Below are 13,624 nucleotides of genomic sequence, written 5' to 3'. Positions count from 1 at the left end.
TAGAGACAGGAGGAAGACTAATCATAGACTACTGTAGAGACAGCATGAAGACTAATCATAGACTACTGTAGAGACAGGAGGAAGACTAATCATAGACTACTGTAGATAGAGGAGGAAGACTAATCATAGACTACTGTAGAGACAGGAGGAAGACTAATCATAGACTACTGTAGAGACAGGAGGAAGACTAATCATAGACTACTGTAGAGACAGCATGAAGACTAATCATAGACTACTGTAGAGACAGGAGGAAGACTAATCATAGACTACTGTAGAGACAGGAGGAAGACTAATCATAGACTACTGTAGAGACAGGAGGAAGACTAATCATAGACTACTGTAGAGACAGGAGGAAGACTAATCATAGACTAGTGTAGAGACTGGAGGAAGACTAATCATATAAAGACTGTAGAGACAGGAGGAAGACTAATCATAGACTACTGTAGTGACAGGAGGAAGACTAATCATAGACTACTGTAGAGACAGGAGGAAGACTAATCATAGACTACTGTAGAGACAGGAGGAAGACTAATCATAGACTATTGTAGTGACAGGAGGAAGACTAATCATAGACTACTGTAGAGACAGGAGGAAGACTAATCATAGACTACTGTAGAGACAGGAGGAAGACTAATCATAGACTACTGTAGAGACAGGAGAAAGTAAGAGGGTTCAAAATGGAAGTTTGTCTGGAATACAAATCAAAATGTCACACAGTCAAAAATATACTGAATCTCTATCAAGTCATGAAGCTCTGGAGCGTCTACTAAATGACTACAATGTACTGTATGAGAGTGGTTGGCAAGATAGACCTTCTATTGTCCCTGCCCTGTCTTGAGAGGACAGGTTGGTTGGATACGTTATTAAGGACTCCACAGCTCCTTTGAAAGGAGATGGAAGGCTGCCTGTCACAGAGTGAGGTAGGCAGAACAAAGCTCTTTTTCGGCCCCATAGGGGGCCTCCCCACACTTTCATGTGGACAGGAGCTGTCTGCACCGCTCCCAATCTCACGCTGATACACACAGAGAAATGTGAAGAAAATAACGTTTTCCAACATTGGGAATGTCCAAAATAGAAAACTTGTATGAAACACAATTGAATGGGTACAGAGAACCAGGATTCAGTCGTATTACAGGTCTTCAGCAGTATGATGTATTGTGGTTTTGATTGATTCAAGGACACATGCTTTACTGTTACACATACCATATGATATTGTAGAGTTTAAGATTCTTTCAAAGTTGAAGTTTATGATACTTTTCCTGGAGGTGTGATCTATTTCAAAACCATCCAACATGATATCAAACTATAAAACCTTGTATAGATCATTACATCTACAGTACAAACACAAGTCAATAATAGTTATGTATGTCTTCTGATGGCAGTCGTCAGTCTTTAAATAAAACTGACCTTATATCCTGATCGTAAGTAAAGCGTCATCTGAAAGCAATGCAGCATTTGAAACTCCGAGGATTCATGCAAAGCTCAGTCCATAAGGATAGGTCTCATTTGACTTGGACGACTTCACTAAACCAACAAATGTGTTTTATCCGTATACTTTGTGAAAGACGGACAACACATGAAACATCCCATACACTGTCGGACCAACTAATAGGCTGTGCACTCTGAGTAATCGCTGGAGCATGATGGATAAATGGACTAACTGTTGAGTTGATTTGGCTGGGCTAACTGCATAAAAGCTGCCTGGACTCATCCCCCTGTAATTACTGCACTACTGGGGACGATGGTTAGTGTCAGGGTCACAACATGGTCAAGTCAGAACCAGGGCAGAAATGACAGATGAATCCCAAGTACTTGTGTCAGGTGGCCATTATCAAACAAGTCCCAACTGTTTCACACACAGAAGGAGGCATTTGGACATGTTAAAGGATCAAGTAGTTTCACTTGTCAGATCTCCTGCGAAGAGGACTTTCGGGAATGGTCAATTAATTAACATTTCTGTGATTTTAAAGATCTATTGAAAAGGTTACATTAGAGTATTAAAGCCTGCATAAAGAGATATAGGTAGAAATAGAAAGAGAGAGAGAGAGAGAGAGAGAGAGAGAGAGAGAGAGAGAGAGAGAGAGAGAGAGCAAGAGAGAGAGAGAGAGAGAGACCAAAAACCAACTCTTTCTTTACATGTCAGTGTTTGTGTGCGGCCATGCAGGGATGAAACGGAGGCAACAAGAGAGCCAGCCAGGACACTGATACTCCTCCTAGGGGGTAATCAGTTGGAGCCAAAGTGGCCTGTATGATGGCTGCATCTGTGAGGAAGAGGCATGCTGCCTGCCTGTAAGGACCCTTACTCTCTTATGCTCTCCTGGGTGCAGCACAGATACAGATAAACCGATTCTCGTTCCCCCACAAGGCTCCTGGGGTTAGGGGCAGCAGCTGCCGAGACTAATGACAGTGTCTACAAGGGAATCAAATGGGCCCTGGCGAGAGAAAAAAATATACATTTAAGAAGATGAGAGGAAGAAAGGGAGGGAGGAGAGAGGAGAAAGGAGAGTGAGAGAGCAAGAGAGAGAGAGACAGCGAAAGAGAGAGGGAGGAGAGGTAGGCTACCACTTCATCTTGGCTCAGTGGGTGTGACTGGTTTTACCTCAGGTCCCCCGTGGAGAAACAGTGGCTCCTTGTCAAAGACTGAAAGATTGCAACATAACAATATCACTAAAGGAACCCCTTGAGGAATGCAACTATTTGTTGGCAACTGCACAGGCCTCTAAAATCAGCCTTTCTTTCCTGTGTTTTTGGCAGTGCAGTTTCCCCTTGATAGTCTTTGGCTAACTCCATTCTGTCTTAATCAGGGCTTCCTTTACCAGAGCCTTCACATAGTGAAGATCATCGTTAGAACCTTCTTACGATGTATCTTTAATAGCCAAGGTGTTTCCCAGAGCCTTAGTTAGTAACGCAGCTCTTAAAAACCTTGGCACATCTACGAATGATCCAGACCACTTTTCCCCTTCATTTATAACACAGCTGCTGCTACGTAATAAAACAGGTACATAACTTAAGAGAACAGGCATCTGTATGTAGACCTGTGGAGGAGGAGGAGGAGGAGGAGGAGGAGGAGGACAGGAGGAATATGATGACGAAGAGGAGGAGGAGGAAGAGGAGGAGGAGAAGTGGAAGATGATGATAAAATGGAAGGGGAAGAGGGGGAAGAGGAGGAGGAGGAGGAGGAGGGTGAGCTTCTCCACCTTGAGTAGTGTAAGTATTGTGTAGATTCAGTCTCCACCTTGAGTAGTGTAAGTATTGTGTAGATTCAGTCTCCACCTTGAGTAGTGTAAGTATTGTGTAGATTCAGTCTCCACCTTGAGTAGTGTAAGTATTGTGTAGATTCAGTCTCCACCTTGAGTAGTGTAAGTATTGTGTAGATTCAGTCTCCACCTTGAGTAGTGTAAGTATTGTGTAGATTCCAAGATGATCAGTTTGAGACGTGATAAATTGTCTCTTTGTCAACCCAATAATTATTTGTCATGCCGTTAACGCATTTCAATTGAATTGATTTGAGTTATGAATACTTTGGTGGAATAAAATGCTATTCGATGAGCAGTGATTTTCTTTAACGTGAACAAAAACAACTATCTTACATTCATATCAAAATCTGTAACTCATCAAAGCTTGCTTTGATTATGACCGATATTCGTATTCAGTCATCAGCTTAGACAGACACAGATATTTTGGCCGTCAGTTTCGTTGTCAGTTTTATCTCCATCCTCATCAGTATGCTGTTTCCATGCCATCACAAATACATGATGCGGGGAGGCATTATTGGAAGAGGCCTTTTCTTTCCTCTGGTGCTTTGATGCTGCTTCACCTCCCTCTCACCTGCCTGCCTTGCTGGCTTCAGATGCAGTATGCATAATGAAATGAGAGAGGACTGGAGCACCAGTCTGGGACCACAGATGACGGGCAGCGGATGTCCCGTGAGACTCCCTATGCAACCAGTATTTGATAAGCTCATCGGGGCGTAAGGTGGTTGGGGGGGGGGGGGGGGGTCTGTGTATCATTCCATGTGTGTGTGTGTGTGTGTGTGTGTGTGTGTGTGTGTGTGTGTGTGTGTGTGTGTGTGTGTGTGTGTGTGTGTGTGTGTGTGAGTGTGTGAGTGAGTGAGTGAGTGAGTGAGTGAGTGAGTGAGTGAGTGAGTGAGTGAGTGAGTGAGTGACTGAGTGACTGAGTGACTGAGTGACTGAGTGACTGAGTGACTGAGTGACTGAGTGAGTGAGTGAGTGAGTGAGTGAGTGAGTGAGTGAGTGAGTGTTTGTATGTGTGTGCCTGCATGTGTGTGTGTGCATGCCTGCCTACGTACGTCTGAGTGTGCCTGCATGTGTTAGCCTAACTCCACGCATGTGTGTGTGTGAGTGAATGAGTGTTTGTATGTGTGTAGCTGCATGTGTGTGTGTGCATGCCTTCATGCGTGTGTGTGTGAGTATACAGAGAACAGACAATGTGTCTAGGGAAATCAAGGCAGAGGGGGCCCTCTCCTCTCCTCTCCTCTCCTCTCCTCTCCTCTCCTCTCCTCTCCTCTCCTCTCCTCTCCTCTCCTCTCCTCTCCTCTCCTCTCCTCTCCTCTCCTCTCCTCTCCTCTCCTCTCTTTGCCTCTCCTGCCTCCTCTCCTCTCCTCTACTCACCCTCTCCTCTCCTCTACTCACCCTCGCCTCTGCTCTTCTCTCCTCTCCTCTGCTCTCCTCGCCTCTCCTCGCATATGCTCTCTTCTCTTCTCTTCTCGTCTCCTCTACTCTCCTCTCTTTGCTTCTCTTGTCGTGTCTTCTCCACTCCTCGCTTGCCTCCCCTCCTCTCCCCTCCCCTTCCCTCCTCTTCTCTCCTCTTCACTTCTCTCCTCTCATCTCCTCTCCTCTCAGGTAGTCTAGTGGTTAGAGTGTTGGGCCAGTAACTGAAAGGTTGCTAGATTGAATCCCTGAGCTGAAAAGGTCAAAATCTGTCGTTCTGCCTCTGAACAAGGCAGTTAACCCACTGTTCCTAGGCTGTCATTGTAAATAAGAATTTGTTCTTAACTGACTTGCCTAGTTAAATAAATAAAAATATATTCTCTCCACTGTGTGATGTGTGAGGCTGACTGATGGTCGTAACATAACCACCACATCCATGCAGGCAGCGTCACAGCTTTTCATTACCCCAACCGTGAATGCATCTCTTCCCCCTGTGCCAGCGGCTGCAAGGTCAGGCTGCAAGCAGGGCCATCAATCACAGCAACACTCTGTCTGTGTCCCAAACGGCATCCTATTCCCTATGTAGTGCACTACTTTTTCCTGGAGGCCTTTGGGCCCTAGTCAAATGTAGTGTACTAGATTGGAAACATTTGGGACTCCAGATCCAGATCCACTCCCAGTACTGGAGTCTTCAATCCCCATCCCACAGGGGTGCACTGCCCTGCATGCACAGTGAGAGCTAATAGCAGCATGACAACGTGTGTGTATGGGCGTGCGTGCAAGTGTGTGGGCCTACAATAGTTAGCAGCACAGACAGGCAGACGCAGAGCTGGAGTGGGCTGGGGGGATCTGTCACTCCACAGTGCGCTGGGAAATCTGTCATTTCACAGTGGGCTGGGGGGGATCTGTCAATCCACAGTGGGCTGGGGGGATCTGTCAATCCACAGTGGGCTGGGGGATCTGTTACTCCACAGTGGGCTGGGGGGATCTGTCAATCCACAGTGGGCTGGGGGATCTGTCACTCCACAGTGGGCTGGGGGGGATCTGTCATTCCACAGTGGGCTGGGGGATCTGTCAATCCACAGTGGGCTGGGGGGGATCTGTCAATCCACAGTGGGCTGGGGGGATCTGTCAATCCACAGTGGGCTGGGGGATCTGTTACTCCACAGTGGGCTGGGGGGATCTGTCAATCCACAGTGGGCTGGGGGGGATCTGTTAATCCACAGTGGGCTGGGGGATCTGTCACTCCACAGTGGGCTGGGGGGGATCTGTCAATCCACAGTGGGCGAGGGGATCTGTCAATCCACAGTGGGCTGGGGGATCTGTCACTCCACAGCGGGCTGGGGGGGATCTGTCAATCCACAGTGGGCTGGGGGATCTGTCAATCCACAGTGGGCTGGGGGATCTGTCACTCCACAGTGGGCTGGGGGGGATCTGTCAATCCACAGTGGGCTGGGACATCTGTTAATCCACAGTGGGCTGGGGGATCTGTCAATCCACAGTGGGCTGGGACATCTGTTAATCCACAGTGGGCTGGGGGATCTGTCACTCCACAGTGGGCTGGGGGATCTGTCACTCCACAGTGAGCTGGGGGATCTGTCACTCCACAGTGGGCGAGGGGATCTGTCACTCCAAAGCTTAAACACTAAAATTGGGGATTAGGATTGAATAGTATAAACTCGGCAGAGGGACGGCTTGGAGGTGTGTGGGTGTAAATGGTTTCCCCATCTCTGCATTTCTCAGCATTGTGGGATATCACATTTCCACCCAGCCAGCCACTTTAATTACTCCTGGCTGACCTGAGCATCAGCCCGCATCAGCAGCCATAGTACTGAAGCTAGCTAGCTGCTATGGCGTTAACACACACATACACACACACACACACTCACACATTAAGGTCACTAAGGATCCTAGCCTTGCTGGGTCTACCATGGGAGAGGAGATTGTTTAATCTTCTGCTACACGACATGTGTCATTGGCACCATAAGGTTTGGGACGAAGTCTCTGGCAGCACAGACACAGAGAGTGGAACACCAACAAGAGGACAGACAATGAAACGACTGAGTGAGGAACTGCTCAGCACCTTCCGCGAGTTTCTGATGCACACTTACAACACACGCAGTCATGCGGTGACACCGTGAGTGTGGTTTTATAGCACTGAGAAGAGAGAGAGAGAGAGAGATGAACGTATGGTTGAATGTATGGTTATTTTGACACTTGGTTATTGTTGTTACTGTTGACCCGTTGACAATTTTGATTCTCATTTTTATTTTTATATTGTAAATATCCAAATAAGCTTTGGCAATATGTACATTGTTACGTCATGCCAATAAAGCAAATTGAATTGAAAAATTGAGAGAGAGAGAGAAAGAGAGAGAGAGAGAGAGAGAGAGAGAGAGAGAGAGAGAGAGAGAGAGAGAGAGAGAGAGAGAGAGAGAGAGAGAGAGAGGGTGTCATTCTGTTGACTCCCCAGTCTGGCCCTGATCTCTTCCCTTCAGTAGGCATCCCAGAGATATGTGAGATATAAATTCTACCGGCAGTCATTCTATTTATGGAATATTAAGAAAATAATTATCTGTTGTACATCATTTTAGGAGTTGTAATTAACCGACTATGCAGAGACTTCTGTACAAATTACGTCTTGTACAATCTGTAAATAGCAAAAGAAAGAGCCAGGTGTGTATTTCAAAGCAGACTATTATTGACGCTGGGTTGTTAAATGTAGCAGTCCAGTGTCCACTCTTATGTTCTTAGGGCCCCCAGGCATAGTGCTGTGTTCATGGTGGAGTGGGATCACTGCGGCTGCAGAAAGATGCTACTGACATTGTCAGTGAATGTCGATAGGTCCGGAGATTTCTCTTAACACAACCAACTCAATTAAGTTATTGGTAGGGAAAGAAGATGTTTCATCCAAACTGCTATGATTGGGAACCTTATTCCTGCTTTGGCTTCTTTTATTCCTGCTTTGGCTTCTCTTATTCCTGCTTTGGCTTCTCTTATTCCTGCTTTGGTTTCTATTATTCCTGCTTAGGCTTCTATTATTCCTGCTTTGGCTTCTATTATTCCTGCTTTGGCTTCTATTATTCCTGCTTTGGCTTCTCTTATTCCTGCTTTGGTTTCTATTATTCCTGCTTTGGCTTCTATTATTCCTGCTTTGGCTTCTAGTATTCCTGCTTTGGCTTCTATTATTCCTGCTTTGGCTTCTCTTATTCCTGCTTTGGCTTCTATTATTCCTGCTTTGGTTTCTCTTATTCCTGCTTTGGCTTCTATTATTCCTGCTTTGGCTTCTCTTACTCCTGCTTTGGCTTCTCTTATTCCTGCTTTGGCTTCTCTTGATTACTGTTGTTTGGTTTGTTTTCCACTTAGGACATAAGTGGAACCGCTTTAGGAAAAGGGGACACCTAGTCAGTTGCAAAACTGAATGCACTCAACCGAAATGTGTCTTCCGCATTTAACCCAATCCTTCTGAATCAGAGAGGTGCAGGAGGTGGCCTTAATCAATCCCTCTGAATCAGAGAGGTGCAGGAGGTGGCCTTAATCAATCCCTCTGAATCAGAGAGGTGCAGGAGATGGCCTTAATCAATCCCTCTGAATCAGAGAGGTGCAGGAGGTGGCCTTAATCAATCCTTCTGAATCAGAGAGGTGCAGGAGGTGGCCTTAATCAATCCTTCTGAATCAGAGAGGTGCAGGAGGTGGCCTTAATCAACGTTCATGTCATCAGCCCCCGAGGAGTAGTTGTTGTTGGGAGGTTAATTACCTTGCTCAAGGGCAGAACATCAGATTTTTTCACCTTGCCGCTCGGGGATTCAAACCAGCAACGTTTTGGTTACTGGTTCAAAGCTCTTAACCACTAGGCTCCCTGCCTCCCCTCACCTGGCATCTACTCAGTGCATATTTGTCCCCCAATCAATCAATCAATCAATCAATATGTGTCCTGAAAGGAGGCTAGTTCTGAAGACGTCAGTTTACCTCTGAGGTCATCAGAGTATGGCTACATGTATTGAATCTGTATCTATATTTATACAGGGAATCCCAATTGAGACCAGAGTCTTTTTTCAATGGTGCCCCGTGTTACAAGAATAAACCAATCCAAACAGCTTAAACAGATACAATTACAAATAGAAACAGAGCAGATGTATTAGATTATACAAGTCTGAAATGAACCTAATGAAACCATATGCAGAGACATGTATTTAGATAAACAATAGACTCTGTCTTTATGGTCCCAGTGAGACTATATACTACTGCAGAAAGTCATCCCCTCTAACTATACAGTACCTACATAATAAACAAACCCATCTGAAAGCAACAACCAAAGTGCTTAGGAGGCACATGGCTCCCAATGGGTTATAATATAATGAAATGATCTATGAAATGCGACATCAGGAAAATGCATATGTTAATGAATAGGCGTTGCTAGTATCCCCTAACTCAACGTGTTACTGATGGCTAGGCAATGACTTCTCCTGCCATGTTCTTCCCAGCCAAGGGAACACAGCCATTTGTACACCCGCTGGTTCATCACCTCTATCCATCCAATTAACAGCAGCTGCCAAGCAGGCCAGGCCTGTGTGTGTGTGTGTGTGTGTGTGTGTGTGTGTGTGTGTGTGTGTGTGTGTGTGTGTGTGTGTGTGTGTGTGTGTGTGTGTGTGTGTGTGTGTGTGTGTGTGCGTCTGTGTTGTGTGTATTGTGTGTGTGTATTTTGTGTGTGTGTTTGTGTTTTTGTGTGTGCGTCTGTGTTGTGTGTGTGTTTGTGTTTTTGTGTGTGTGTTTGTGTTTTTGTGTGTGTGTGTGTGTGTGTGTGTGTGTGTGTGTGTGTGTGTGTGTGTGTGTGTGTGTGTGTGTGTGTGTGTGTGTGTGTGTGTGTTTGTGTGGGTTATTGTGTTTGTGTGTGATGTGTGTGGTGTGTGGTGTGTGGTGTGTGGTGTGTGGTGTGTGTGTGTGTGTGTGTGTGTGTGTGTGTGTGTGTGTGTGTGTGTGTGTGTGTGTGTGTGTGTGTGTGTGTGTGTGTGTGTGTGTGGTGTGTGTATAGTAACAACATTACCCCTTCTAACCACAATCTGCCAGAGCAACGGTGTAGCACATTCCTTCCTGGTGTGAGGTTCGTTTGAGTGAACTCCTGAGCGAAGACAGGTTGCAGCCGTCTAGTTCTTACTTCACGATTAAAACATCAGTCTGGAGGGAAAAGCCGTGCCAGAAGCTTTTAAACTAAACTGTTATAAGATTTAGAAGAAGAAAAACGGAGCTGGGAGGATGATGAGGAGGCGGTTGGTGCTCTTAGGACCAATTCTGGGGAGACTTTGACACAAAGAGACTCAGCAACACTGAAATAATGTCAGGCAGGCAAACGTGTGACATCATCACTGGGGAGGGAGTAGTGGGTTCTAAGGAACTACAGTACTGTTAGTGTAATCCGGAGATCGGAGTCACTGACGAGCTGTACTGTACTGGGTGAAGTGTTAGTTGCAGAACACAGACAGCAGTCCTATCAGCGGTGCACAGCGCTAAATTAAATCTCCTCTGAGTTGTCCGCACATGACGTCCTAAAGGTCTATCTAGTGCAGGTCCACATAGGGGCATGTAGAGACATTGTCCAGAAAGGAAGTCTATTGTAATGAGGCTTTGATCTTCACGGGTTATGTGTGTTTCTGTGTTACAGAGGCAACATACTGTAAACATTACAAAAATAAGAGAAACTTTTCAATACTATTTCATCTTTAAAATCTCCCAACCATGTCCTAGAAGATATCTAATATCCTCATCATTAATCCATCACTAACAAATTGAAATCATGCATGGAAGTCAAATAAAATCCAGAAAATAAAGTTGGCCGAAGCAGCATAAGCCTGCCTCCCCAGAGGACAGCAGTTTTGTTGGCCTTAATCTCCTAACACCTGCTGTTAGTGGCAGGTAGGTGCTGGCAGAGCACTTCCCCTCCTAGGCAGATGGCAGGGGAGACTATGGCTACATTCCAAAGAGCATCCTATTCCCTTTTTTTCCAGGCGTAGAGGGCTCTGGTCAAAAGTAGTGCACTTTGTAAGGAATAGGGTGCCATTTGAGGCACAGACTACAGTATCTGGTAGGATTGCCGTGATATCAATCCTACAGGGGGCATCGCGTTAAAGAGAGGAGATGAGGAAACGTCAAAATGTGTGGGAAGAGCAGATTGAAAAACAGAGTGGTGTCTTGGTTTACAAGGTGGGTTGGAGTACTGGGCAGGGAAAGGGTCCAAACCGTTTATGCACCAGGTTGGGAAGTAGAGCATAGCATTCCCAAGGCACCAATATGTAAAGTTTAGCCCAGCCACTTTGCATTGTGATAGTCCTTTGTCATTTCATCACTTTTCTGTGGGAGGGCATTTCTCTTGTTCCAATCAAGGGGAAAAAGCTTTGAGTGATTACAAAACATCGTAAAATAAGACCCATCTAGTCTGTGAAAGTTGTGAGTGATTACAAAACAACATCGTAAAACAAGACCCATCTAGTCTGTGAAAGCTGTGAGTGATTACAAAACTAGATAACACAACAAGACCCATTTAGTCTGTGAAAGCTGTGAGTGATTACAAAACAACATCGTAAAACAAGACCCATCTAGTCTGTGAAAGCTGTGAGTGATTACAAAACTAGATAACACAACAAGACCCATCTAGTCTGTGAAAGCTGTGAGTGATTACAAAACTAGATAACACAACAAGACCCATCTAGTCTGTGAAAGCTGTGAGTGATTACTAAAAACTCTCTCAGTAGCTAGCTGTCTTAGATCTCTTTTGATGTTAAATCCAATAAGTCTCAGGTCATTGAGCAAGAACCATAAAGAAGAATAAAACTGGTCTATGATGCAATTATTACGTGCTGAGAGTAAATCACATGGTCAAACTCTACTGTCAATACATGGACTGTTGGAATACATTTCCCACCCACCCTCTCCCATGTTTGGGGCATTGGAGGGGTTATCCATCCATACCTCTAAACAAAAGGACCAATAGGAGGAAATAGCAACGAGACAAAGAGGTGTCAGCATTATTGTTGGTCAATCAAAAGTGTTCGCTAGATTCCCTCATAATGCCATGCCAGTTTACTGAGACACAGTACTCAGTCATCTTTGACCATATCGATTTACTCATCAAATCAATGTAATCTTTTTCTCTCTCCATCTTTCTCTTTCTCCTCCGCTCTCTTTCCCTCTCTCTCCTTCCATTTCTCTCTCCCTCTCCCATTCTCTCCCTCTCTCCTTCCATTTCTCTCTCCCTCTCCCTTTCTCTCCCTCTCTCCTTCCATTTCTCTCTCCCTCTCCCTTTCTCTCCCTCTCTCCTTCCATTTCTCTCTCCCTCTCCCTTTCTCTCCCTCTCTCCTTCCATTTCTCTCTCCCTCTCCCTTTCTCTCCCTCTCTCCTTCCACCTCTCTTTCCCTCTTACTCCCTCTCTCTCTCCCTCTCTCTCCTTCCACCTCTATCGCCCTCTTACTCCCTCTCTCTCTCCCTCTCTCTCCTTCCACCTCTATCTCCCTCTTACTCCCTCTATCAATCTCTCTCTCCCTCTACTTCGCCCCCTCTCTCTCTCGTTCTCACTCTCCCTCCCTCTCTCTCTCTCTCTCTCGCTACCTTCTTTTTTCGAGGTCAAACGATCCTCCCTAACAGCCAGGTAATCTGCCACACCCAGCTTTCTAAATTGCCAGTGTCAGTAAAGATTAGTAAAGATTTTCAATTGAACTGTGCATCTCATTTTGCACCCTAGGGGCAAACAATCTTTATTGAATGCTAGCAATTAGCATTCACATGTTTAATGAATTCACTAAGAAGTGTCTGTCTACGCTGGCAGCTATCAGAGACAAAGGGGCCCTCCTTAGAGTCTTACTCTGACACCTTAAAGTTAACTATGCGGCAAAGAGGTAGCAATCCATCTCAAGGACTACTTGAGTAGAAACGGAAAAGGGGGATTGTCTGGAACATGACAAAGACAAAACGGTGGGAGCACCTTTTTCTAAGGTGTGACATGATGTAATCTGCCAGAAGTATGATAAATGAGCGACGGAATAATGTACTAAGTTGAAGGATTAGCCATGTGAAAGATGACAAAGAGAGGAGAGCCAAAGACTATTTCAGTCACATGAATTGAAGGCAGAGCTGAAATGACACTGGTTTAAATGGAAATACTACTATGGTGAGGGGAAGTCATGACAGATGTTACTTCAACAATAGTAAAGTATCAGTTATCATAGTTCTGAAAATGGATTATAAAAAGCTAATTTTAATGAAGATGATTCAACCAAGACAACTACTTATTTGAGATTTGAAATATTTTTTATATTTGTATTATTTCATCACCTTATCCTGAATCAAAGAAAATGCCAAGTGACATTAGTCCCAAAGAAACAACGCCGCCCATTTTAAACCATCTAACCAATGGAGCTGATTTGCTCTTTATCATTCTTTGTTTTCAGGGTGTGGATGAATTGCACGTTGCTGGCTGTAAACAATGTGAAATTAGACTGTTTGAAAACGACAGGCTCAGATGGCTCGGCTACCCATACACTTTAATCAACAAGTGAAATGGGAATGGTACTAATGGATTATTGAACTGATACTTGGAGAAATCATTGATTGTCACGTTCCTGACCTATTGTTCCTTTTTCTTTTATTTATTTAGTTGGTCAGGGCGTGAGTTGGGGTGGGTTGTCTTTGTGTGTTTTTGTATTGTCTAGGGTGTTGTATGGTTTAGGGGGTTAAGTAGAGTAGATGGTTTAGTGTTCAGTGTAGGTGTCTAGGAAAGTCTATGGTTGCCTGAATTGGTTCTCAATTAGAGACAGCTGGTTATTGTTGTCTCTGATTGGGAGCCATATTTAAGGCAGCCATAGGCTTTAGCTGTTGTGGGTAATTGTCTATGTGTAGTGTTTGTGTCAGCACTATTTATATGTATAGCTTCACGGTCGTCATTTTGTTAGTTTGTGTATAGTTGT

At 44.9% G+C, this 13,624-nt stretch overlaps 1 protein-coding gene across 1 annotated transcript in view; it reads right to left on the bottom strand.

Moving 5' to 3' along the window:
* Positions 1-13,624, bottom strand: part of LOC120022010 (CUB and sushi domain-containing protein 3-like) — an 803,421-nt gene that overhangs the window by 578,444 nt on the left and 211,353 nt on the right. The window lies entirely within an intron of this gene.

Source organism: Salvelinus namaycush, chromosome 27 (assembly GCF_016432855.1).
Source record: "Salvelinus namaycush isolate Seneca chromosome 27, SaNama_1.0, whole genome shotgun sequence".
In the NCBI taxonomy this organism is placed as follows: Eukaryota; Metazoa; Chordata; class Actinopteri; order Salmoniformes; family Salmonidae; genus Salvelinus; species Salvelinus namaycush.
This window is presented reverse-complemented; position numbering and strand designations above follow the sequence as displayed.